Source organism: Hylobates moloch, unplaced genomic scaffold (genome assembly GCF_009828535.3).
Source record: "Hylobates moloch isolate HMO894 unplaced genomic scaffold, HMol_V3 SCAFFOLD_9, whole genome shotgun sequence".
Classification (NCBI taxonomy): Eukaryota; Metazoa; Chordata; class Mammalia; order Primates; family Hylobatidae; genus Hylobates; species Hylobates moloch.
In genome coordinates this window covers 34246825-34273297 of record NW_026652284.1, presented here as the reverse complement: position 1 = coordinate 34273297, position 26473 = coordinate 34246825, and the positions used below count along the sequence as shown (strand labels likewise).

The window sequence follows — 26473 nt, the reverse complement described above, 5'->3', positions numbered from 1 at the left end:
CTTCTCTTGTGGGATTGATTTTGATTTGAACTGGTAGCACAGCTCCCGTGTGAGTGTGAGTGGGTGATGTAGTGCAGGCCTGTTAGGAACTGGGCTGCACAGCAGGAGATGAGCAAGCAAAGCTTCATCTGTATTTACAGCCACTCCCCATTGCTTGCATTACTACCTGAGCTCTGTCTCCGGTCAGATCAGCAGCGGCATTAGATTCTCACAGGATCGCAAACCCTATTGTGAACTGCACATGCAATGCCATCAGATCTTGGTTGGGTGCTCCTTATGAGACGCTAATGCCTGATGATCTGAGGTGGAGCTGAAGCAGTGATGCTAGCACTGGGGAGTGGCTGCTAATTCAGACTAACATTAGCAGAGAGGTTTGACTGAACAGAGACCATAATAAATCACTTGCTTGCAGACTCATATCAAAATCCTATCAGTAAGTAGTTAAGTGACAAACTGCATCTGGTGGCGGGCTTTAAGTACGAATCTGATGCTTATTTTAGTCTGCATGTGGTCTATTATTTTATTTGCCACTTCCATCTGTGCCTCTTTCCTGCACTGAAAACTTGTCTCAGTCACAGTTTTGGTAAGTCCACAAGCTAACTCTAGCCAAAATCAGAAAAAAAAAAAAAAAGAAAAAAAAAAAAACAAACAAATTCCACTGGAGAGCTTCTTTGAAAAGGAGAAAGACCAAATGATGAGACAGAAGAAGACTCTAAGACTGCCAACAAAAAGAAAGCTGCATTTAAAAGAAAATACTGAGTCCTACTTAAATTACGAGTTCATTGCAACAGGTGATTCACATTCTCCAAGCCCACTTATATAGTACGTGGTGACCAGATATCCAATGAAGCCATGAAGCCTTCAAAACTGCTTTGCCATGTGTAGACCTGCACCCTGCCTTTGGAGTTTTTCAAAAGAAAAACAATGTGAACACGAAGAATAGAAGCAATTATTGAAGGCCAACACTTCATCAAATGTGTCTGCACTGAGAGCATCATTCTCAGTGGCTAACCACATTTCTAAACCTAAGAATCCCATTACTATTGGTAAAGAGTTGATCCTGCCTGCTGCTAAGGACATTTGTTGTGAACTTTTAGGAGAGGCTGCGGTTCAAAAGGTGGCACGTATTCCCCTTTTGGCTAGGATCATAACAGGGCAAATTGATGAAATAACAGAAGATACTGAGGCACAATTGTTAGAGAGGATTAATGAGTAACTGTGGTTCACAATCCAGGTTGACGAGTCTACCAATGTTGACGATAAGGCAACAATGCTTGTTTTGTGTGATATATTTTTCAGGAGGATGGGCATGAGAATGTGTTATGTGCACTTTTGTTGCCAAACAACACCACAGCTACAGAACTATTCAAGCCTTTGAATGATCACATATCAGAAAAACTGAATTGGTCATTTTGTGTCAATATGTACATGGGCAGAGTTGCCACCATGACTGGATGGCTTTCTGGTTTCACTGCTTGGACCAAAGAGGTAGCTTCTGAATGTAAGTCTGTGGACTGTGTCATCTATAGAGAAATGCTGGTTAGCCGAAAAATGTCATCTGAACTTAACAACGCTTTGCAGAATGTGATTAAAGTTATCAACCACATTAAAGTATATGCCCTTAACTCACATCTGTTTGCTCAGCTCCATGAGGAGATGGACACAGAACACACATGTCTTCTCTTATACACAGAAGTGGGATAGCTTTCTAAAGGTAGATCGCTGGCCAGAGTTTTTGAGTTACTAGAGCTGCACCAGAGATTTCTTTTAGAGAAACAGTCACCACTGGCTGCACATTTCAGTGACACAGAATGGGTCACAACATTTGCTTACTTGTGCAACATATTCAACTTGCTCAACAGACTCAATCTGTCACTTTAGGGGAGAATGACAACTGTGTTCAAGTAGGCAAATAAAGTGGCTGCCTTCAAAGCCAAAATGGAATTACGTGAGTGATGAGTGAACATTGGAATTTCTGACATGTTTCAAACATTAGCAGAGATTTTGAAAGAGACTAAGCGAGGGCCTGGTGCATGATCACCTATCTTAGCTTTCAAAAGAGTTTAAGCATTACTTCCAACCACAAAAGACCCCCAAACTGGGAAGGAATGGGTCTGTGAACCATTTCCGAATAAGCCAGGTGGGTCAACTGGTTGAGATCACAAATGACAGTGACCTTAAAAGTAGGTTCAAGACAACTTCTAATCACCATACCTTCTGTATTAAAGTCAAGGCAGAATATCCTAAGATTGATATAAGTACATCGAAAAGCTTGCTGCCATTTCCAACATCCTGTCTTTGGGAAGCAGGGCTTTCTGCAGCGACAGCAACCGAAATGAGATTATGAAGTAGATTGGACATAAGCAACACACTTCAGGTGTCACTGTCTCCCATCACCCCCAGATAGGACCGTCTAGTTGGAGGAAAACGAGTCAGGGCTCCCACTGATTCTACATTATTGGGAGTTGTATAATTACCTAATCATATATTACAATGTAATAATAATAGACATAAAGTGCACAATAAATGTAATGTGCTTGAATCGTCCCGAAACCACCCCCTACTCCTGGTCCATGGAAAAATTATCTTCCACGAAACTAGCTGCTGGTACCAAAAAGTTGGGGACCACTGATGTAGTGCAAAGGGGAAGGAAATAGCTAACATTTGTTGAGCCCCGACTAAGTGCTAACAACTCACTTTTCCCCATTTGATTAACATAACACTGTGCCATAAATATGACTTCCTACATTTCATAGGGGAAAGAATCTGGGGCTCAGAGTAGCGTAAGAAGTTGCCCAAGTTTACATGCACAAACCATCCTGTGCATCTCAGATATGGACCATGGAGACAGGCAGAGCAGGCCTGGGATCTGGCTCTGCCACTAATCAGCCCTGTGACTTGGGAAACCAGTGAAAGGTAGTATCCAGGATGGTCGGTTTTATATATCAGCTTGGCTAAGCTACTGTCTCCAATTACTCAATCACAGATGCTATTCCAGGCATCGCTGTCCTCAATCAGAGAACGTGTTTTGTAGATGTCGTTAAAGTCCATAATCAATTGCCCTTAAGTAAGGAAGGTTATTCTAGATAATCCGGGTAGGCCTGATTCAATCAGTTGAAAGGACTTGAAAGCGGGGCTGAGGCTTCCCTGAAGAAGAAAGCCCATCTGTGGATCAGCTTCCCTGAGTGCCTCAAATTCCAGCCTGCCTTTCTCAATGGCCTGCCCTATGGATTTTGGACTTCTTCAACCAACCCCACAATCACGTAAACCTACCTATAAAAATTCTGACTCTCTCTTGCCGGTTTGGTTTCTCAGGTGGAACTCTGATACAGTGCCTCCTTCATGTGTGGTGAAGATTAATTGAAGTCATGGTATTACCAGATGGGAAGCATTTGACATGGTGCCAGGAACATTCAAACAGGTTTGAAACATGGTCGTTGTTACTGTGAGGACTTGGCAAACACCAGGTTAAGCCTACATCTAGTTGGCTCTCAAGCCTGACACTTTACCCAGCATAGACTTGGTCAATAGCTGTAGTTACCAGTTCTATCACACATTCAGTGGGACCTACCACAAACTCAATGTGACCTTGAGCTGGCTACAAACTTGATGGGCCCTGCCTTCCTTCCTGTAAAGTGAGGGCATTGTGTACCAAATGATTTTTGTACAAACTTCCAGCTCTGATGTTGTCTGGGTCAGTTTTGACCTAATTGATCAGATTGTTATTAGGCCATGTCTACTTCCTCCAGCCACCAGACAAGATCTGTTCCATTACTGGTACATTCAGAGCTCCTCCTTCATAAATGGCCCTCTAATTACTGGGTGGTTTATGGCCTAAGAAAATGCAAACTGAGTTTAATATTAACTTGAGCAAAGCATTCATGTCAATTTAGTCAGTGGTTCTAGAGTTCCCACTCTCTCCCAGACAATGGGCCGTACAATTTATTTAAAAAGCATTAAATTGGTCCCTGCCCTTAAGGAGCACAGGGAGACCTCCAAAAATCAGATCCTACTGTAAGGGAGTAGGTAATTAAGTCTAAGCACTATAAGAGTTGATAGTAAGGAGGCAGTGAGATCATTCTGGGCTGGAATGATCAGAAAAGCTTAGCAGAAGAGACAGGAATTTAGATAGGTGAGATGTGTATGTAAGAGGTAAGAAGGAAGTTAAATCTTCCACTTTTCCGGTGCATCATGCATCTCAAAATCCAATGGGTATGATTTTGGGAGCTCTTTACATTACTGCTTGTCTTTGCTGGCAGAGAATCAAGAAGCAAATGCCACGAGATTTCAGGCTTTCTCTCCTATTCTCTGATGTCCTCATTAACCACCATTGTTCTCCGCAAAGATGAGCATGCACAGTAAGTTCACTACATCACAAACATTTATACACACGTATCTACAGATGCCCTGACTGTCCCATCGTTTGTGCATTTGGGGACTCTCATAGTAGAATAAGTTTCATTAAGGTGGGTGGGTGCTAATTAATGTTTCTCTTGTCTGCTGCGTATATCTTGCCTTCCACAAAGCAAGCCTTCAATAAATATTTATGGAATAAATAAATGAAAGTATAATCACTCTCCAGACTACGGGAGATACAAAGGGAAGGTTTCCCTATCTGAAACTTTCAACGGCATTAAAACCCTAATAACGGTGAGTCTTAAACTTTGAAGATTCTTTGATTTTTAACGTCAGCCCAATCTAACTCCCTGCTCCCACTTTTAAAAAAATATTGCTTACATCCCACCATCAGGGCTTCTTATTCAAAGAGCCATTGATAGAACCACAGCCAAAAACTTGCTGGAGCTGAACAACAACAACAACAAAAAAAAACAGTGTGTGTAGGTAGAAGAAAAGTTATGCTTGAATGACAAGCAAACACCAGAAGGATTAATTTTACAAGCTCACCTTTGCGATCAGATAAAGGCAACCTGACTTTTTAAAGACAATATTTATTTTTATCAGTTTAATAAACAGCTCTTAGCAACATTGATAGTCATCCTTCATGGACAAAAACAAAGAAGGCTTATTAACTTAAATTTAAATTGTTCACTAATCTTACTTCAGTTTGTTGCCTCTTTCATAATGATATTTTGCTAAATGAGTCTTAAAAAAAAAACTTGGTGATGTGTGTAAACAAGCCAGAAATTCTCAAGACTGTGGTCTAATGAAAGCAAATAAATAGAGTTTACAAAATAATTCAGAACACTGAAAGAGACAGTGTTTGGGATGTAAATATAGATTTCTACAAACAAGCAGCTAATAATCATAAGTCAACATTCATAAGGATCACTCTAAAGACTGGAAGTGGAAAAAATATCCTCTGGATTCAGAAGTCTCCTAGCCAATTGCAAAATAATTCTGTCCATGGAGTTCCAATTTGATGATTATTAACGTTTATATTCCAACAAATTTCTGAAAACATGTATTGAGCACCAGCTATGTGCAATGAGTAGTTCTCAAAACACTGCATCCAATCAATGCAACCAGTCATTACTTATTTGCCAAGGATTGTATTATGAGTAGTATGTATAATGTAATGTACACATGCTGTTTTTGCCTGATCAGCCTCTGTGAATTCCCCCTTCTTCTGTTAACAATGCCTGAATTTTCCTTTGGGCAGCCACTCTACTTTATTCCACACGCTGTGCTCAATAGACTGACCTCACCCTCCTAGCTCCAAGGGTCTTTAGGTGATCATGACCTGCTCAGTCCTATTTTGGCCTCAGTGATTGATTTAGAGATGGGCATAAATACAGATTGAAATAGAGATGGGTTTGGTTATATAAGCCAGGTCAATAAGACTAAATTCAGTGGTGGGGGATGTTGCTCAAAAAACTTGGGCAAGAGAAGCTGTCCTCCTGTAGCTTGCAAACTGTGAGGTTGATAAGCAAGACCCTGGTTAGGAAGAGGGTGGAGAGCAAGTCTGACTTTGTGATGGTGCTGCATATCTTCCACTTGCTCCAGGTCTACCCTCTCGCCCTCTCTCTCGGCTGACTACATAAACTCTTCTCTGGCTTCCAAATGGGAGTGCTGACAGAAAAATTGGGTTATTTATTTCCCTCTCTGTGGGGCCTCCTGGGGCTGGCTGTGTCTCCCTACTGAAGGCTGCAGCTCTCTCAGGGAACTGTCTCCACACAGCTCTTGCTCTTCAGGTTCCAGCAGCCACTCTTGCGTTGCTCCTTCAGGGTTAGCGACAACAGTGTCCCACTATTACTTAATCTTGGTACTTCAATATCCCTTGAATTTCCTAAGCCCCACCCTCATCTTTGTAAGTAGTCTTCTTTTTAAAACCCAATTGGACGGAGCCATCTATTTCCTACCAGAACCCCAACAGATACAATGCCAGCATTTGTGTTCTGGGTCTAGACATGCCTAAAGATAGTGACACTCTTGGACTCTTCTCAGTTTCTCGAGCCAGTAAATGCCCTTTTTCCTTAAGCCTGTTTGGTTTTTCTGTTGCTTACAACAGAGAGTCCTAATAGAGTCTGCTAGACTATCGAGATCACATAGACTCATACAAGACGCTTTTTTAAAGGGAGCAGGCATTGTTATGGACTGAATTGGGTACCCCCCAAAATTCATATGTGGAAGTCCTAACCCCAAATGCACTAGAATATGACTGTATTCGGAGACAGGATCTTTAAACGGGTAACTTAAAATGAGGCCTTATGGCGAGTCCTAATTCAATATGACTGGTGTCCTTATAAGGAGAGGTGGTTTGGACACAACGTGTTCAGAAGGAAGACCATGTGAAAACACAGGGAGAAGGCGGCCGTCTATGAGCCAGGATAGAGACATTAGAAGAAATCAATCCTGCTGATCCCTTGATCTGAGACTTCCAGCCTCCAGAACTGTGAAAAAGTGAACTTCTATTGTTTAAGCCACCTGGTCTGTAGTACCTTTTTTTTTTCTTTTTTGGGGCAGCCCAGGCAGATTCATCTAGGCACCTATGGACTAGAACTGGGGGAGACACTTGTAAAGGCCAGCTGCTGCCTCCAGCTCTCTGAGCCAGCATGGCCTCCTAGCTGTGGCTGATATGTCTCTCCCTACATTGGGTCCATTTGCCTTGGCTACTCACTGGCCCATCTTCTGTATTTCCCAGTCCGAAGTAACCGAAACTAATTGACTTGGTTAACTACTGTCATTACCACTGGGCGAGACCTTTGCACAGGCCCACCTCATGGGTTTCTGGCTAGCAATGCATAAGCTGCCTTTGGGTCCTATGCCCACATCTGGTTCCACCAGTGGCTGCTATGTGTCGGGGACAGTTCCATGATGGTCCCCTGTGTAGAACATGGTGGGGGTGCTCAGCTTCAGTGTGAAAGGGACGACAGACACAGCTGGCATTTGACAAGTCCAACACAGGGTCCCCTGAGCGAGTGGCATTGCTAATTACATGAAAACATCAATTCCAACACACCCTGCTCAGATTTGGCCTCAGTTTTTACTGTGCAGCCAATTGCTCATTCCAGTCACTCACAAGGCCACTCTCTTGACCTTGAGTTTTGTGAGATTCCCCAGAATCCTTACCCCGGCCACTTGGCTGGCTTGAGTTAGTTTGATGTGAGTTGATGTTACTTTGAAACAAAAAAGCCTTGATTAAAATAGTTTCCAAAGAAAGCCGCAATTTGGTCCAGGAAAGAGGGATCTGTTTATGGGTAAACATGAGTGTTACAGATTATTTACAGATTATTCCTGACAATGCCATCAACTGTATGACTGACTGTGTGAGTAGTCAACTCTTCATCTAAATGAAATGGAAGGAAAAACAAACAGTGTTTTCCACATCCCAGGAACGCTGCCAGAGGTTCTGAAGAAGGTATCTCATGAGGTCTTCGGCTCCTTTCTCAGGCAGGAATTCTTTTCTTCTAGTTCCTTGATCCCCAAAAGGAAAATAATTTCAAGTTTCCTGAATTGATCAATTGATTAATTGATGTTTTTTACTGCTCCACTGACTTTGCTTTCTTTACTTTCTTTTTACTTTACTCACTTCCTGACACCTCAGCAGACAGAGGCATCTCTTGGTACAGGATTTAAGTGGGTGCAGGATTTCAGTTTCATGATCCGTGGCACAGATACCATACGTTCGAAAGTTTAATTCATTTCTGTCTTTGGTCATTTCCCCTTTTGGGGAGTTTGTGGGTAGTACATGGTGTTGGCCTGCGGTAGAACATGAGCTTGTAGGGTATTTAGACTTTCAAGCCTGCTCTGCTGCCCAGTGACCCATCCAGCAGAATGTTTGCCCAGTGGGATTTCACAAGTGCCACAGAACAGGGACTGCTTCCCCTTTTGGCACAGGATGTTGATTTTTGTTAACCTATCTCTGTTCCACCCGTATATGTTTAGCGGGGGTGCTGTTCGGCAAATATTCACTCTGTCTCTTTTCCTCACCTATATTAGGAGTATCATAATCTCTCCATTGATGTTGGAGCTGGTCATGAAGTTGTTCTGGCCAATGAATGTGAGCAGAGGCTTTGAATGTGCCTGCACCCTTTGCCTTGACTTCTCAGTCTTTTGTGTTCCTTCCTACTCTACCATTAAGAAAAGCTTGCCCCAGGTAGCCACTGTTCCTCCAGTGTGGGTCCCAAAATGAGAGACTCATGGGACAGACCTGAGCCTCACCCACAGCACAGAGCAGGGCTGCTGTAGCTGACCAGCCAACCTGTGGGCAAGAAGTAAATGTTTTGATACTGCAAACCACTGAGAATTTTTTTTTTTTTTTTGAGACAAGTTCTCACTCTGTTGCCCAGGCTGTATTGCAGTGGTGCTATCACAGCTCACTGCAGCCTTGAGCACCTGGGATCAAACAATCCTCCCACCTCAGTCTTCCAAGTAGCTGGGACTACAGGCATGCGCCACCACTCCCAGCTAAACCCAGAAATTGTGCAACATTATCACAACAAAAGCTGATTAATATAGCTGGTAAAGTTTCCCAAGGAAGGGAGGAATGGTTCTATTTGGGATTTAAAAGTGAGGAAGTAGGTAGGAAAGAAAGTTGAAGGGCTTTTTTGGATAAGGAGCCACTCTATATCCAAAATCAGATTAGAGTATTCCAAACACCACACCCCTAAGAGATGCTACAAATGTTTCGAAATGACTAGAGTCCAATGAAGTATTCTTTATGCAGTGTTTTATATCAAACTTTAATAATTAGTAATACTATTAAAACTCAGGCAATGATATGCAGAAAATGGAATCTGGTCCCCTTCCTTACGCTACATACAAAAATTAACTCAAGATGGATTAAAAACTTAAAAACTACAAAAAAAAAAAGAAGAAGAAAATCTAGGCAATACCATTCAGGACATAGGCACAGGCAAAGATTTCATGACAAAAATGCCAAAAGCAATTACATCAAAAGCAAAAACTTAACAAATGGGATCTAAAATCAAAGAGCTTCTGCACAGCAAAAGAAACTATCATCAGAGTGAACAGACAACCTACAGAGTGGGAGAACATTTTTGCAATCTTTCCATCTGACAAAGATCTAATATCCAGGATCTACAAGGAACTTAAACAAATTTACAAGAAAAAACAATCCCATTAAAAAGTGGGCAAAGGACATGAACAGTCACTTCTCAAAAGAAGACACACATGTGGCCAAAAAAAATATGAAAAAAAGCTCAACATCACTGATCATTTGATAAATGCAGATCAAACCCACAACAAGATAGTATCTCATGACAGTCAGAATGGAGATTATTAAAAATCCCAAGAAACAATAGATGCTGGCAAGATTGCAGAGAAAAAGGGATACTTTTACACTATTGGTGGGGATGTAAATTAGTTTAACCATTGTGGACAACAGTATGGCGATTCCTCAAAGACCTAGAGGCAGAAATACCATTTGATCCAGCCATCCCATTACTGGGTATTTACCCAAAGGAACATAAGTTATTCTTTTATAAAGATACATGCATACATATGTTCATTGTGGCACTATTCACAATAGCAAAGACATGGAATCAACCTAGATGCCCATCAATGATATGATAGTATGGATAAAGAAAATGTGGTACATATACACCAATGGAATACTATGCAGTCATAAAAAGAAACAAGGTCATGTCTTTTGCAGGCACATGGATGGAGATGGAAGCCATTATCCTCAGCAAAGTAACACAGGAACAGAAAACCAAACACTGCATATTCTCATTTGTAAGTGGGAGCTGAATGATGAGAACACATGGACACATGGCGGGGAACAACACACACTGGGTCCTGTTGATGGGGGGTGGGGTGGAGGGAAGGCATCAGGCAGAATAGCTAATGGATGTTGGACTTAATACCTGGGTGATGGGATGATCTGTGCAGCAAACCACCATGGCACACATTTACCTATGTAACAAACCTGCACATCCTGCACATGTACCCCTGAACTTAAAAGTTGAAAGTAAAAAAAACACCTAGGCAATAATTACAGTCCCAGACAATGTTCTATAATAAAGAAATACTAGGCTGGGCACGGCGGCTCATGTCTGTAATTCCAGCACTTTGGGAGGCCCAGGCGGGCAGATCATGAGGTCCAGGAGTTCAAGACCAGCCTGGCCAACATAGTGAAACCCCGTCTCTACTAAAAATACAAAAAAATTAGCCAGGCATGGTGGCGCTGCCTGTAATCCTAGCTACTCGGGAGGTTGAGGCAGAAGAATTGCTTGAACCCGGGAGGCAGAGGTTGCAGTGAGCCAAGATTGCACCATTGCCCTCCAGCCTGGGGGGACAGTGCGAGACTTCATCTCAAAACAAAACAAAGCAAAATAACAACAAAAAAACAAAAACAAAAACAAAAAAACAGGAAATACCTTGGCAATCAGATAGAGATATAGAATCCTAATAAATGTTAGAATCTCATGTTCTGGAATGACCTATGTTAGATCATTTTTATGCAGAATACACAAGTATTAAGGACACACTTTCAACTGTGTTTTTATTAAAAATACCTTGACGATAACTGTTAAAACAGACATCTGAGACAAAAATTAACTTTTATATTTATAGAACAAGATTGAAAAGTTACTTGTTCATTTTTTGAACCATAAGTTTGCACCTGTTAAAATGAATATAGATAGAATTAAAATCCTTATTATAGCAAAGTTATTAGAGTCTGCCAATAATGGATTAACTAATAATAACATTGATATTTATTTCACTCTGATACAAACTATATATTTAATTTCATGTTAAGCAACATTTGATGCAACAAAATACCTACATAACAAAATAATTCAGACTTACCCCTTACCCATGGAGTTTGTTTTCATAGGAGCTGATCTACATTCAATGACTGCAAACTACTTGAACAAGTTTTACTTGTGTTTCTAAGAGACAGGTTTTTAAATAACATTTATTTTTTTATTTTTTTCCTGACATTAACTGGGGACAATCTTGCCACAATTTTACTTTACAAAACTACAAGGAAGGAACACTCAATTTGATGTTCACGTAAAATATAATTACCCACTTTTCTTCCTTTACAACATGTACTCCAGAGACAGGATGACAAGCCAGAGGCACATAACGCACTGCCTGTCATTAATAACAAGTACATGCTTTTGAAATGATTTCACAGTAATGCTTATTCAGAATATCCTTTGTTTGCTTTTTTGACTATTTTATGAACGTTATAGCCCCTCAACAAGTATTGCCTGTTTCAAAGCAATGATATAAATAGGAATTTATTGAATTAAAAAGTTCACCAGGTACAATTATAAATAAATATTATAAATTTTAACATGTGCAAAGTGTCATCTCTGCGCATGACTCTCAAGGTGGTCATGCTGGCAGGCTCATGGTGCCTAAGTCAGGATTGCAGAGAGCTGGGAGAAGCGGTTCTCCACCTTGCCCTAAAGAAGTGTCACTCATCCTTCGAGGCTCTTCTCAAAGACCACGTGTTAAATGAAGTCTTTCTAGTGTCTCCCGAGAAAACATGATCTCTTCCTTCTTTAAATCCGTAGAGCATCTATTTTTTCTCTATAATAAAGCTAATAATGGTAAAAATCACACTGCCTTGTCATTGAGAACTTCCACTATGCTTCAACCATGCTAAAGTCTACAGCCGGTGTCTCCTTTCTTCTTTGTAGCACTCCTGCAAAGAAGGTATCATTCTTTCCTCTTTATAGAAGAAAAAATTGGGCAAGGATTGGAATTCAGGCTATAACTGCAAAAATGGTAGTCTTAACAACGCTGTTTTCACACTTGATTTGCAGTTGAGTTGTGTGTGACTTTTGTCTCCCTGCTCTGTGGGGTAGTTCTTCTGGCAGGTACTACTGTGACCCTTTCTATCCCATGGGAGTGTTTTGTATAGTAAGTAGTCAACAGAAATGAATACTGTATTTCTTTCTTTCTTTCTTTCTTTCTTTCTTTCTTTCTTTCTTTCTTTCTTTCTTTCTTTCTTTCTTTCTTTCTTTCTTTCTTTCTTTCTTTCTTTCTTTCTTTCTTTCTTTCTTTCTTTTAGACAGGGTTTTGCTCTGTTGCTCAGGCTGGAGTGCAGTGGGGCAATCATAGCTCATTGTAACCTCAAACTCCTGGGCTCAAGTGATCCTCCTTACCTCAGTCTCCCAACTAGCTAGGACTACAGGTGCATGCCACCACGCTGAGATAATTTTTAAAAATTTTTGTAAAGATGCAGTCTCTCTGTTGTCTGGGCTGATCTCCAACTCCTGGCCTTGGCCACCCACGGTGCTGGGATTACAGGCCTGGCTCTGGTGTCTGGCCAATACTGTATTCCATATATTCCAAACAGCAGCCCCCTTTTCTACATTTAAGCGTCTCTTAAATTGGAACATATGTTCAATTGATGCCTTGATTTATATGGTAGTCTTTTCTTGTTTTCTTTTCCTAAAAAGCTGTTATTAGCTCTTAGTTGTCTCCTAACCAATTTAATCTTAGAATCAAGGAGTAGTTATGTAAATAAACTGGGTAGAACTCAACCTAACGAGAGACTGCTCAGAGAAAAGATCAAGGTAGCTTTCTTTAGGTTTCTTAATGTTATAAGAGTATTAAGCACAGGGGGAATTCAGAGGATAATCCATCTGAAAATAGAAGAGAAGGTGATCAGAGATGGCTTAGTAAAAATGAAAAGTCAGTGGTTTCAAGGGAACATACAGATAACACCAAGATCTCATGAGGAGAGGACACTTTCAAACGCTTGCTTTCCTGTGAATCTAACACCAAGGTAAGCCAGAAACACAGCTGGAGGGTAACTGGAGGGATTCTGAGGCCATCTGACCCTGAACTACACATACTCCATTCCCCGACATCCTGGCAACAGCATTATAATGAGAAAGATCACATTAAAATGCTGCAAACAGTCTTTGAGGCAAGGACATGGGTAGTCTGTCTTCTAGCTGTAGCTGTAGCTTGAAGAAGTCCTGGGAGAGTTTGGTGGTGATGCCATGAAGGGAAATGATTAAGTATAAAATGATTAACAAGCCTGTGTTCTTTTGTCTCCTCCTTGTCTTGCTTTGGACATCGGCCTTATGGCTTGAAAGGAAATGTAGTAGATTATTTTTTTTTCCATTAGCTTAGCTTGGAAGAGAAGAGAGAACTTTAAATAGCTGTGTTGGGGAGAGGGGCTTGGGGTTCAGGGAGGTTTCGTGTTTTTATAAATAGAAAAGACTTGAGAATGTTTTTATGCTGAGAAGGGAGAGCCAGAAAAGAGAGAGAGAGACGGAGACAGAGACTGTGGTAGAAATTAGCTAAAGGGAGTAATTGAAGGAGCAAGTTCTCAAAAGTAGCAGTATTAAACGGGGGCTCAGGTCACATAGAGAGTATTATCCTTGGTCTGAAAGAGAATGCCTTTCTACTGAGCTGCAGGAACGTGTTAAGAGTGGGCACAGATGTGGATATATTTAGAGTAGGGTAGGGTTGAAATTGAAAAAGGGAATAGTTAATGGTTTCTGAGATTTTGTGGAGGAGATGAGGCTCACTGCTAAGAATGAGAGGGACACAAATGAAAGGCTTCCAGAGATTGGTAAGAGTTTGCAATGAGTGTGCAGTGGACAGTGAGAGAACTGCCCTGTGCTGAGGGCATAATTGAGATTGGAGACTGCCTTGGTCCATTTATGCTACTATAGCAAAGGACCACAAGTTGGGTCATTTATATATAACAGGATTTTGTTTCTCACAGTACTGGAGGCTGAGAAATCTAAGACGAAGGCACTGGCCTTGGTGAAGGCTGCTCTGCTTCCAAGGTGGTGCCTTATGGCCACATCCTCTGGAAGAGTCAAACGCTGTGTCCTCACATGACAGAAAAGCAAAAGAGCAAAAGGGGCTAGTTTCTTCCAGCCCTTTTATAAAGCACTAATCCATTCATGAGTGATATGGTTTGGCTGTGTCTGCACTCAAATTTCATCTTGAATTGTAATCCCCATAATCCCCACATGCTGTGGGAGGGGTCCGGTTGGAAGTGATTGGATTATGGAGGTGGTTTCCTTCATGCTGCTGTTGTGATAATGAGTGCGTCTCATGAGATCTGATGGTTTTATAAGCGTCCGGCATTTCCCCTGCTCGCACTCGCTCCGTTCTGCCACACTGGGAAGAAGGTGCCTGTGCCTCCTTTGCCTTCTGCCATGATTGTAAGTTTCCTCAGGCCTCCCCAGCAATGCAGAACCATGAATCAATTAAACCTCTTTCTTTATAAATTACCCAGTCTTGGGTATTTCTTCATAGCAGCGTGAAGATGAACTAATACAATGAGTGATTTAGTCACTCTACAAAAGGCCTCACCTCTCAGTACCACCACAATGAAGATTAAGTTTCAACATACGAATTTTGTGGAACTCTCAGGCCACAGCAGAGACCACTTGTACTTGGTGTGGTCTGTATGGCATTATGTGTTTCTGCAATTGTGACTATTTGGGGGTAAAGAAAAAGGAGAAGAGACAGATTTCTATCGTGGGTGGAGAAAGTAGAAAAGTTTTCTGAGACAGAGACTCACTGGGAAAGTTAGACCAATATTAGCTGCCGTCTTTGGGAATGTAGGTCTTCACAGTGTGTCTCATGTTTGGTTTAAAGCACTTCCAAAATATCAGACAGTTATGTCTGAATGGAATCACACAAATGTATCACAAAGCCAAATATAACTTTTTTTTTAGTTTCTAAAATGTGTGGGTTCTTGTTCCTATATATAACTTTCTGTTCTTCAGAGAAGAGCCACATAGAAAGGGCAGGCACTGGTCTTATAGGGATCACCTTATAGGATCTAAACCAATACATTCCTTACACTTTACTTACAATACAGCATACGATGCCTCTGCTAATGACTTGAGCATTGTATTTCTTGGATCTGTGATCACTTATTATTTTAACCTTTCAAAGCCAATACTTTTAGAGCATTCAACTCAAACTACTTTTATTGGCCTGGAAATGTTTTATTGCAGTTTGGCTGACATTTTCTTTTAATAATGTCATTAGCACTCCTTAAAAATGAATTCTGTTGGGGTATATAGTACTACCTTTGTTTTGAGAAAATGTTATGATTTTGTATGTACATGAGGTGGGTCCCATAGCTACAAACATTAGCAATATGTTTCTGATTCAACAGAAAGATCTTTCTGATTCTACAGGCATGCTTCCGTTTCTATTAAGCATAAGTAGTTTGGTTGGTAAAAAGACCTGAATTTAGATGTATTTTTTTCAGAATTAAGTTGAATTCTCAACATCTTTTAAGAGGGAGTCCAGCTTCAGAGTCACTAGGCTTAATTAAAATCTCTAGCACTTAGTCTGTTTATATGCCTTACCTGCTTTGTAGGTTTAGCTCTGGTAACTGTTGTTATGCTGACACTGGTTTCCAGTGGGTCACTAAAATCAAATTGATGCAGGCATCTGAAAAGTCAGACATCAATTGTGTTCATTCATTAAGATTCCCATATTTTAAAAGGTACAAAATAAGGAAAAATGATTCTGTTTAACCTTGAAGTATCCTGAATGGATGGACATAGACTACAAGCATTTTAGTGGAAAAATAAAAATTATTTGTAAGAAAATACCTAAAGAACAAAAACCAAAAGCAATATAAGAACAAAATTCCTTTCTATACCAATTCTTTTCTGAATACATAAAGACTCAAGGTCCAAACTCCATTTCTTAGGCCTTTGGAAATGCCTCTAGAGCGTACTCAATACCGTACATTCTGTACTACTATTGAGAGCACTCTATGCTGTACATTCACTTTCTTGGTCCAAGTGCAGTAGTTCTCAAAGTCTGGTGTCCACCATCAGGCCTAGGAACCTGCTAAAAATGTCAAGTCTTGCGCCTCACTCTAGACATCCCAAACCAGAAACTTGATGGGTGGGGCCTGCAATTTGTGTTTTAACAAGTCCTCAGCTGGGCGCAGTGGCTCACTCCTGTAATCCCAGCACTTCGGGAGGCCGAGGTGGGTGGATCACAAGGTCAGGAGTTCAAGACCAGCCTGGCCAAAATGGTGAAACTCCATCTCTGCTAAAATTACAAAAAATTAGCTGGGCGTGGTGGGGGGTGCCTGTAATCCCAGCTACTAGGGAAGCTGAGGCAGAGAATTGCTTGAACCCGGGAGATGGAGGTTGCAGTGAGCTGAGATCGTGCCACTGCACTCCAGCCTGGGCAACAGAGTGAGACTCCATCTCAGAAAACAAAACAAACAAACAAACAAAAAACAAAAACAAGTCCTCCAGGCACTCTTTGGTTTGCTCTAAAGTTTGGGAACTTCTGGCCTACAGCGTTGTTCTCAAGTATTTGTGTACACCTACACCACAAGCTCCTGGAGGAGCTTGACTTAACATGAGTCTGTCACTCAGCCCCTGAGATCTGGAGGCAGGAAGCGCAGGAAGCTGTGTGCGAATCTGCATATATATATGCAGTAGGTGATTCTGGCACAGGTGGTCTGTAGAACACAATTTGAGAAATTCTGCCTGGAAGTAGAATTTAAGTGTTGACAAAATTAGCATTTCCCCCCACAAAATCCTCCTCCATAACTGAGCAAAAACCTTTGAGCTCTGACTTACAAATATCTATACATTTCACTTAGCCTGCAGAGTGCCTGCTTCTGAAGAGGTGTGCAGGCTTCCCTCATCACTGCCATAGGGGACTGGAGCTTCTGTGTGCTCCGGGTGTGAGGCTTTGCCTGCCTCTGCTACAGGTGTGCCCCTGTTTCATCACAGGGATGTATGCTCAAAGGATGCGGCATAACCCACACCTCCACAGAATGTACAGCATTGAGTATGCTCAGCCAAGACAGAACGCAAGGAAAGATGTCATTTTTATTTGCCCTGAGATGATAGCTGGAGGAAGACTGCTTTGAACAAAGAGGCTTGACCTCTGCCTATCCTGCCAGAGGAATACCCTGTTCTAAGCAAGGTGACCTTTCAAGCAAGTTTTGAGAATTACTGATTTAGTATGCAAGGTATGCATAAATATATCTAACTGTGATTTGGGATCAGACACACACTGCATTTCTTTTTTCCATTGAACCTTTTATAGATCAGAAGTGAAAAAAGAGATTTTTTAACGCAGAAAGGTGAAGTTTGTGATGGCAAAAAAGGGGATTACTTGTGATTTTATTAAATCAGTCATATGTTTTCTTCAAGGTATTGGGACCAAATTCATGCATTAATAACATTACTTTGTTTTCATTGTATTTGCTTTTATTTCATCTGGCATTTAAAGCAATTAATACTGTATTTCTACTTATGTTAATAATAAAAATACCTTTAAATAATTTTATTCCAGTAAAATGTATGAATTAATTTAAAGGAAAATGTTAAGTAAATATTAGTGCAGATGGCAATATTCTGAAGATGCCACATGAATAATCAAAGTATGGGAAACTCTGACATTATTTTCATGAGTTCAGCATAATCCATTTTACCACTTTTCCAATGTTGAGCTTTATATTTGTTTTCTGTTATAAACAGTGCTTCAAAAAACCTCTTGTAGCTAAATATTTTTCATATCCATAATGGTTCTCTTAGGAGAATTCACAGATGTGGAATTGTTGGAAGGAAAGGCAATAATTATATTATTTTAAAGTTTAAAATTAGTGTCCATTAACCATTTCCCTAAGATTTTATGAAGACATTTAGGAAGTCAGTAAAGCAGTATTTATGACCTATGGGAACACTTTCTTCCTTGTTACTCAAAGGGTTGCTTAAGGCAGTGGCCTTCAAGTGTGTTCTGGGACCAAATGACAATTTCTCCCCAACCAGCGAAGCCCTGTGGTGGGGAAAAGGCTTGGTGGAAGATCTGGTTTGTAGTTAATGTTAAGTAACCTCTCCACTTAATTAGCTTTGTGATCTCGTGCAAGACACAACTTCTCTAAGCTATAATTTTCTCATCCATAAAATTATACTGAAAATAATACTCTGTTTATCTCACCAAGTTGTGAAGATTAAATAGAGTGATATATGTGAAAATAGCTTGTAAATGAAGCATGATGTAAAATGTTATTGGTATTATAAAAGCCCAAGATATGTTCTCCCCTTGAGAGATTCTTAAAGCACAATTCTCTGACTTCACAGGTACGTCGTCTGATGCAATACAGATAATTTTTAGTATCATATGGGGTTAGTGTCTAGAAAAAGTGAAGGGTATGAAAGAATGAAGAAGGAAATTCCAGTGAGACTCTATTTCTTTACAGGTTGCTCCTCCCTGTCCCCTACTGAACGCTAGAACCTGGTATAGCACTGTAGTCAATACTGTGTGTGTGTGTGTGTGTGTGTGTGTGTGTGTGTGTGTGTGTGTGTGTGTTGTGTGTGTGTGTGTGTGTGTGTGTGTGTGTGTGTGTGTGTGTGTGTTTTAGACAAGGTTTCATTCTGCCGTCCAGGCTGGAGTGCAGTGGTGCAATCTCGACTCATTACAGCTTCGACATCTCGGGCTCAAGTGATCATCCCCCGTCAGCCTCCTGACTAGTTACAACTACAGGCATGCACAACTACGCCCAGCTAATTTTTGTATTTTTTGTAGAGATGGGGTCTCACTATATTGCTCGGGCTAGTCTCAAACTCCTGGGCTCAAGTGATCCTCCCACCTCAGCCTCCCAAAGTGCCGGGATTACAGGCATGAGCCACCTCGCCCTGCCAACACTAACTCTGGACTTTCATTTGAGCTTTGCTGCTTATCATCAAATCTCAGTGAAAACATTAGTTGCTCAGAGTCACCTTACTTGTTAATCAAGAATTGGTCTGGTGGCTCAGGATTTCTGAGTCTGGGCTAGGACCAGAGCCAGCTACTCCTGGCACCTGTGTTGCTGGGGAAACTAATGATCTTCACTGAGACTCTGTTCTCTTCCCATAATGTACGTTATCCAAATGGTCTCTTGTCATGGGTGGATTTGGGTAAAAATTGTCTGATGAGCTGCCTACCAGAAAACTGTGATGTGGACAAACTCCAGAGAGTAGAACAAGATCTGAGTGCAGCGTGGTCAGAATGGCAGGGGCTGACACTGAGGGCACCTGGGCTCTAGAATCAGCTCTGCCACTTCACCACGTGGGTCCTCAGTTTCCTCATCTGTAAAAAAAAAAAAAAAAAAGGAGTTAGATGAGAATCTGGTCACTAGCCGTTCTTCTAGGTGTCTCCCCACAGTTAAGATACCATAATTCTGCAGGTCAGTTTATGACCTGCAAAGGGATTCTTCCCTGAGGGCCCTCACAAGGTTTTGAATGGCAGAGCAAATGGAAATGGGGAATGTCCTTCCCAACCTCCCGCCGTGGGCAGGAGCGGAAGTGCTGTCCACGAGGGCCTCAGCTAGACCATCTGGAGGAGTGAGGACTCCACTCTGTGACATCACAGTATCCAGCCCGGGTTTGACCTTGACAACCGGGAAGGAGAAACAACAGGAGGCGCAGTTACTGATATAGCCAAGGTGGGACGCTACTGGAGGGAGCTAGAAGGGATCAGCCAGCCATGCCTCCAGTTCAGGTACGTGGCATTGCTAAGCTCAGAACAGGACTTGCCAGTGTCTAAATGAAAAAGAGGAGAGATCTCAAGGCGAGTGTGTCTCCAAGCTTAAGAAGAACAGTATAAGCACAGACGGCGTGTGCCCCAGCTGCATTAGGGTAATGTAAGGTTCCACATGAGCAGAAGCAGAGCTGGGCGCATCTTGCCAACAGCCAGGCTGCTTGTCATGAAGCCGGACGGTGAGGACATTTCCGAGGCTGTAGTCCACTTGTGCTGCTGGTGATATATTTCTATTTAGAGGTTTTTTTTCTTTCAATAGCTTCTCCCTGGAATGACAGGGTAGAGTAAACAAAAATAAGTGAACTGAAGGAAGTATTTTAATAGAAGCCAGTACAAAAACAAACAAAAGTAATAAAAGGTGAACAGTTGTATTATGGGTTAGCAAGCAAGACTGACTCTAAGGTCGAGTTTTGAAAGTTCAGATCTTGAAAGGCAAAAGGCCACCCCTATAAAGAGTAAAAGAGAAGCGCCTTTTGGTTGAGAGGTAAGTAAAACAGTTCTGCTGGAACATAGGCTGGACCCCCCATCCCGCCCCCAGCAACTCCCGCCAGTGAAATCATTGGTGGGGATGCGGACAGTTCTGTTTTCTTTACCTTGCCTTGGGGTTTTGGCTTCTACAACACTTGTTTCTTCCTGGAGTCTTGGGGCCCTGAGAGGCTCTGAGTGACGGCAAAGAACTGTTCTGTTTACCAGTGGGGCAGAGCACGGGGCCAGCGCCAGGCCCTGACTCATCCCCATGTGGACTCCCTTGGGTCTTAGCACACTGCGACCCCGGAGTTGGAGCACAGGACAGCTCAGGCAGGCACACTGAGCTCTGCCTGCAAGGTCAGAGTTGATCGCGATGCTCCCTCAGTGGGAGCAAGAGTACATGTTCTGACAGGTAGGTCAGTTACCCACAGGGGACCCCAACAGCCACCGACAAGAGGAGGAGGAGATGGATTCTCTATCCACAGGACACAACTCTAACTCTCCTTGGCCTCCAACACATCACGAATAAATGTCACAGCAGTAAGGCCAATACTCTCACACTCTATGAAAGTAGTAGTAGTCCCCAAAGCATGTAAAACTGAGAGACCCAGATAAAAACAAAATATACTTGCACATTAACTTTATAGCACACATTCAACTTCTGTACAGAAGTCACTGTGATTTTCACAATTGGGTTATGATCTGATCATAACCACTTAAGACCTTGAACATTAAAATCTGATTGGCCCAGTTTTTAGGCTCCCTTCATTGATAGCCATTGAAAACTAAGTTTAAGCTGAACCTCAGATAATACCCACAAAACACAGAGTGTCCTAACTAATCTCCATTTGCATTTATTGACTGTAACGTTCCCTGACCCTTGTGTTAGTCACATGCTGCTGCAGCCTGTCACATACTGCAGAATTTTAGAGTCGGAGGGGAACTAGAAGATCATCCATTCCACAGCTTCATTTCCAGGAGAAACCACACAGAGAAGTGTCTTGGCTAAGGGTATCAAGCTAGTTAGTGCTGGGGACTAAAGTTTAAGCCCCCTCAGTCTTAGCCTGGTGGCCTCTCCAATACATTCTGCCCCACAATGAATGAATGTATTCATTCATATTTGAACTAACTCTTTGATTTTCTAAGTTAGAATATTCTGAAAGGAGGAAATCTCATTTATCACCTTGGTGCGGTTATTGGTAAAAGCAGATATTCTCCTAGCCTCTGCAGCTCCATACAAAATAAGCTTTGGTCAATGACAAGAAAAAGCACCGAAGACCCTATTCAAAAGACTGAGATAACAGTGAAAATAAGTCCAGGGAAATTGACTAGCTACTGTAAATTGAGGGCTGATTAGAAATAATCCTTTATTTTCTTAAAAAAAAAAAGTATACAATTTACCAGATTTTTACTTTATAATAAATATACAGTCTTCCTGTGGCCTTGTCTTTTCCAGTTTAGGTAGATAACACTTTGTTTATGAACGTGTGTGTGTACACCCTTGAATGTACAGATGAGTAAACACTTTATCTGGCAGGTGTGGGGCTGGCTATTACATCCATCCATGGTATCTGACCTACCCTTACTTACCTAACATATCTTCTATATGAGCCTTCTGTGACTTATCCCATGAATTAATATTCTATTTGGAATTAACATGATGGTGTAGGAGGAGCCTCCTTAGACTTGTCCAGGGTTTGACATACATGAAGCTATATATGTCTTGCATCCCTAATTAATCTGCAAGTTTGAGCCCAGGCAGTCCCTGGGTGCAGGTAGTCAGCGTTTTTCCAATTAAATTCATTGCAAATGTATTAATATCAGTCCAAAGATCCAAATTCTGAAAGAAAATGAAATGAAGAATTTTTTAATATAAATAGAGACCTAACTTTTATAGTCATCAGCGCCATCATTAGCCTTAGAGATGTGTGGTAAGTATTTTCTAGGCCATTAGATTGTTTTTTAGCCAACTAAAATGTGTACTTCCTGTAAGGATTTTCCGTATGTTTCTGGTATTACATGCAGATTGCCTTCAATAAAAGATAATTATGAAGCAATTACCAACAAGAAGGAGCATAAGAAAGAGCATTCCATCATGGCATAGGCTTTAAACAGTTGTTGTAATAGCTTTCAGCTTCCTTATTAATTTTAGAAGTCGTGTAATATATTGAGTAATTTTACACACACTACAGTGTATAACTGCAGAAGAAAGCTAATTGTGAAAAGCAGACGGATAAAAGAAGTTTTAGTTTCAGGATTCTTCATTGTGGTTTTGAAGTTTCAAATCTCTCCAGTAAAATGAAACACAGGTATGCCAAGTAAACTTTTGAAATGTTTTCTCTTGAATTACCGGAGAAGATGCAGCCTTGACGAGTTTTATTTAAGTGGCTTGGAAGGAAAAAAAGCAAAAGGAAGCTATCTCTCTGTAGATCCTGAGACAGCAGAGTCTCCTCTTGCTGCCGTCCCCTGAGGCGCCTTGGCAGGCAGCCACACTGGATCTCCGACACGCGCAGGACACTGCCTGTCATCCCAGCCCAGCCCCCATGCCCACTCTCCCAAGAATTGTGCAACAGGGCCTTTGTAACCTGAGGCCTGTGAAGTCTGTGGAGGAATGTGACCCAGAGCCAAGGGGCGTTGGTGCCACCAGGGCTGAGAAGGAGCTCTCCTGCTGTTTACCCTGCTATCCCGTGGGAACCTCAGAAGGGGGAAGGTTATGCTCTAAAATGCATGGGGAGTCAAGTCCTTGGCACAGCTGTGAAGCAAGCACTCAAGTTAGTGTCTTCTCCCCTCATCTTTGCTGACCTCCGGAGGCATGCTTCATGCTGCTCCAGAGAGTAGAACCCGATGTGCTTTAATTTTTATTGTATTTGTATAAATATATGGGGTACAAGTGCAATTTTAAAAAAATGCATAGATTGTGTAGTGGTCAAGTTTGGGCTTTTAGGATACCCATCATCTGACCCCCTCATCCTCCTTTCAAGCCACTCCTCCTCCTCCTCTTAATTGTGTCTCCTACTGAAAGCTACAAGTTGCGGTCCCATTATTCCAATGCCCTGTAAGGGTAAAGGGCATCCTGCTGTCTGGGGAGCAGGGATCCATATTAAATGTGATGTGGTTGGTAGAGTGCCAGGCACTGGTGGCAGGACAGCCCCAGAAATCTTTGAGATTCATTGATTTACAAAACCAGCTTCCTGCCTCCTCTCCTCACCTCTCCCATAGACATCTTCCTCCAATATGACAAGTACACAATCTGACCACCATAATACTTGGGGTTGTCCCATCTCTTCTGCCTGGGGAAAATGTCATGAGCTGAGTCATGAATACTCTCCTTTTAAGTTACCCAAACATCATGATGGCCACACAAATGGAGCTCTAACCAAAAGGAAGTGAAAGATTCACTCTCAGTCTTGCCATTTAAGTGGTGCGGAGTACTATGGCATGTAATTCACTATAAACGAAAGTTCCACATTTTTATATTACCAATATTGTTGATCACAAAAGGTGGTCTCAGGAAAACAGACGTTTTAGCCATTTGAGAAGACAACTTACTTGGCAACTAGAAGACGAGTATTTTCGTCCTTCGAAGTATATTTAGAATGCAAAATCATTATTATTACAAGAGAGGGAAAGCCTTTTTTTAATGTTAGGATAAGTTTCTCTGCATGGTAGGAACTGGCGCTATCTCCCTCCCAGCATCGACCTTATCTCCTCTCATGCTATGTCCTTTCAAGGAGGTTGCTTTCCACTCTCCTTTCTATGCCAAATGAATTCAATGTCAGTTTCAATCCAGTTTGTATTTTTGAAAACTTAATATGCACCTGGGACTGTACTAGGCACTGTGACAACAGCAAAATAAAATGTTTGACATAAGTTGGGCTCTTTAAGAGTTAAGAATTTAGTTAAGGAGACAAGATGTACACCTGCAAAGAGTTCAAAAGCAAAGAGGAAACTACAAAACTATGTGAAAAATGTGCGCACTGTGAACTTCAAAGTGCCCCAGGGGCTCAGAGTGAAGAAGCAGTGTTGTCTGGAGTGTTCAGGTTGCTCATGAGGGCAGGTCAGCACTGGGACTTGGGAGGAATCTTGAAAGGAAGAGAAACAGACTATGACTGATTGACACAAACTTAGGGAGAAAAACAATTTCTTAGTGAAAATTTTGGCCCCGGCACAACCGCTCTTCTCCCACTCACCAGCGCTCATGTCCACTCTACCTGCGCTTTGACAACTTGTTCTTGGCGTGCAAAGCAAACAATTCACATTGCTTCTTTGGGATATGAAAAAGAGGAGTCATGGAAACACAAGGACACCAGGAAGTATAAAATGAACTCTAACAGGTGGTTTCTGCGAACGGCCCTGCATGCTGAAACCAGGGCTCTGTCTGATTTTAATTAGGCACAAGGGCTTCTAGAGCCTACACCCTGAAGTCAACATGTTCCAAAACTAATTCATTATCTTCCCCAAACCTGCTCCCCCTTTGTGATTCCCAGCTCAGCCAACAGGCCTCACCATATTCCCAGTTTCTCTGGCGAGGATCTCAAGTCTCCTCTGATTCCCGAGTCACTCTCTACTGCTGCATTCGGTCATTGAACATTGAGCCTAGGGGGTTGGATCTCCACATCTTTTCTGAACCCATCGTCTCAGCCAGTTCTTCCTGCTGCCACCCTGGTCTGGGCCCTCATCTCCTCATCTTCCTCTAAGGTCACTCATCTCTCCAACCCCATTCCTGTGCACTCGTTGGCCACACCTTTCTAAAATAGAAACTGGCACTCTCCAGTTTCAAGTTTTTCCCGTTGTTTATAAAACGAGGACTAAACTCCTTTGCTTGGTTTTCAAGGCCTCTCACCTTCTCTAGCTTCACTGGACCAAGCCTCTCCCCTTGGCCACCCATTTACCCATTCTTCCCCACCTCTTTTGCACGAGGCAGATCTGTCTGCCTTCAATTTTCCAGCTTGCCCAGTACTTTTCTTGCCTCCATGGTCTCGCTCATGCAATTTCTTCAGCTTTTCTGATAGTTGAACTCCCAATGCGGCCTCCTCCAGGATTCCTGCTTCACATGGGCCACTCCTTTCCTCTCTCTGCTTCCTACCTCCATCATTTGTGACATTCTCCTGACATTTAAAAAATTTGAACTTTTGCGCTGAAGGAGTGAGCCAGGTGGGACTGGAAGACCAGGGCAAAGGGAGTAGAAGAATGTTTTGAGACAGGGAACAGCATGTGTAAAGACTCAGAGGACAGAGAGAATGGTGTGTTCATGGAGCTAAACAGTGTATAGTAGTTAGTAGAAACTGGGTTTGAGTGGACAGGACGGCATTGGGAAGAAGTGGCACTGGAGGAAGAGGCAGGGGCAAGTCCATGGGGCTGGCCCTGCTAAGAAGCTGGACTTTTAGCTAAAGATCAATGGGCAAGTTTGAAGAGTTATCAGCAGGGCAGCGATGGGATAACATTTGCATTTCAAAGGAATGTAGTATATGGGGACCAGAGGAAGACTGGAGAAAGGACTGTCAGTTAGGAGGCTGGCAGGAAATAATAAGCTTGGTCAAGGGTAGTGACCAAGTTCACTCCCTCTATTCAAGAAACAGAGGAAGAGAGTGGACTTCAGAGAGCTTTAGAAAGGAGACGTGATTAGGCCTGGTTAATTGATCGGCCTGGTTTAAATGGAGAGGGTGAGTGAAAGGAGACACCTGGGTTTCTGGCATGGCCCAGAAATGAAACCATCCATGGCACAGCATCACTTCCTGCTGATGCCCTCTAAAGAGACTGGATCTCTCTCCCTTCTCAGAGATGAAACTTTTGACAGTGAGGGTGAGGGTGGTCGAGAGCCCCTGAGACATTTGCTTTGGAGAAGACACTTGCAGTTGATATGGGGCCTGGATCCCATTCATTTGTTACAGTCTCCAGGGCAACTAATTATTCAATAAACCTTGGTGAATAAACAACTGTGCCTATAAATACTGTTCCTGGTAGTCTTCCTGTTATGTTTTCTAAAAAATGTTGGGCATTTTATCTTTTATTGCCCTTCATAGTGTAAATGTAATGGAGCCTGTCTTCCTCTCCAACTCAGATTTCGGTTGAA

General features: G+C 42.0%; 1 protein-coding gene and 1 long non-coding RNA gene across 5 annotated transcripts in view; one reads left to right on the top strand and one right to left on the bottom strand.

The window, feature by feature from the left end:
- The window catches only part of LOC131384301 (uncharacterized), a 35922-nt gene extending 16224 nt beyond the window's left edge, over positions 1 to 19698 (bottom strand). The window contains exons 1-3 of one of the 2 annotated variants that reach the window (XR_009215006.1): positions 19593 to 19698; positions 19338 to 19482; positions 15741 to 15825 (exon numbers count right to left, since the gene is read on the bottom strand). This is a non-coding gene — a long non-coding RNA (uncharacterized LOC131384301). Of the gene's footprint in view, positions 1 to 15740; positions 15826 to 19337; positions 19483 to 19566 lie in introns of both variants that reach the window. The other variant, XR_009215007.1, reaches the window with a different exon arrangement.
- DNAJC5B (DnaJ heat shock protein family (Hsp40) member C5 beta) overlaps positions 13088 to 26473 on the top strand; it is an 84474-nt gene continuing 71088 nt past the window's right edge. Inside the window, exon 1 of one of the 3 annotated variants that reach the window (XM_032759657.1) lies at positions 13088 to 13174. The gene's annotated coding sequence lies outside the window, so the exon portion shown is untranslated. Of the gene's footprint in view, positions 13175 to 19798; positions 19963 to 26473 lie in introns of those variants that run through there. The other 2 variants (XM_058444573.1, XM_032759656.2) reach the window with 2 other exon arrangements.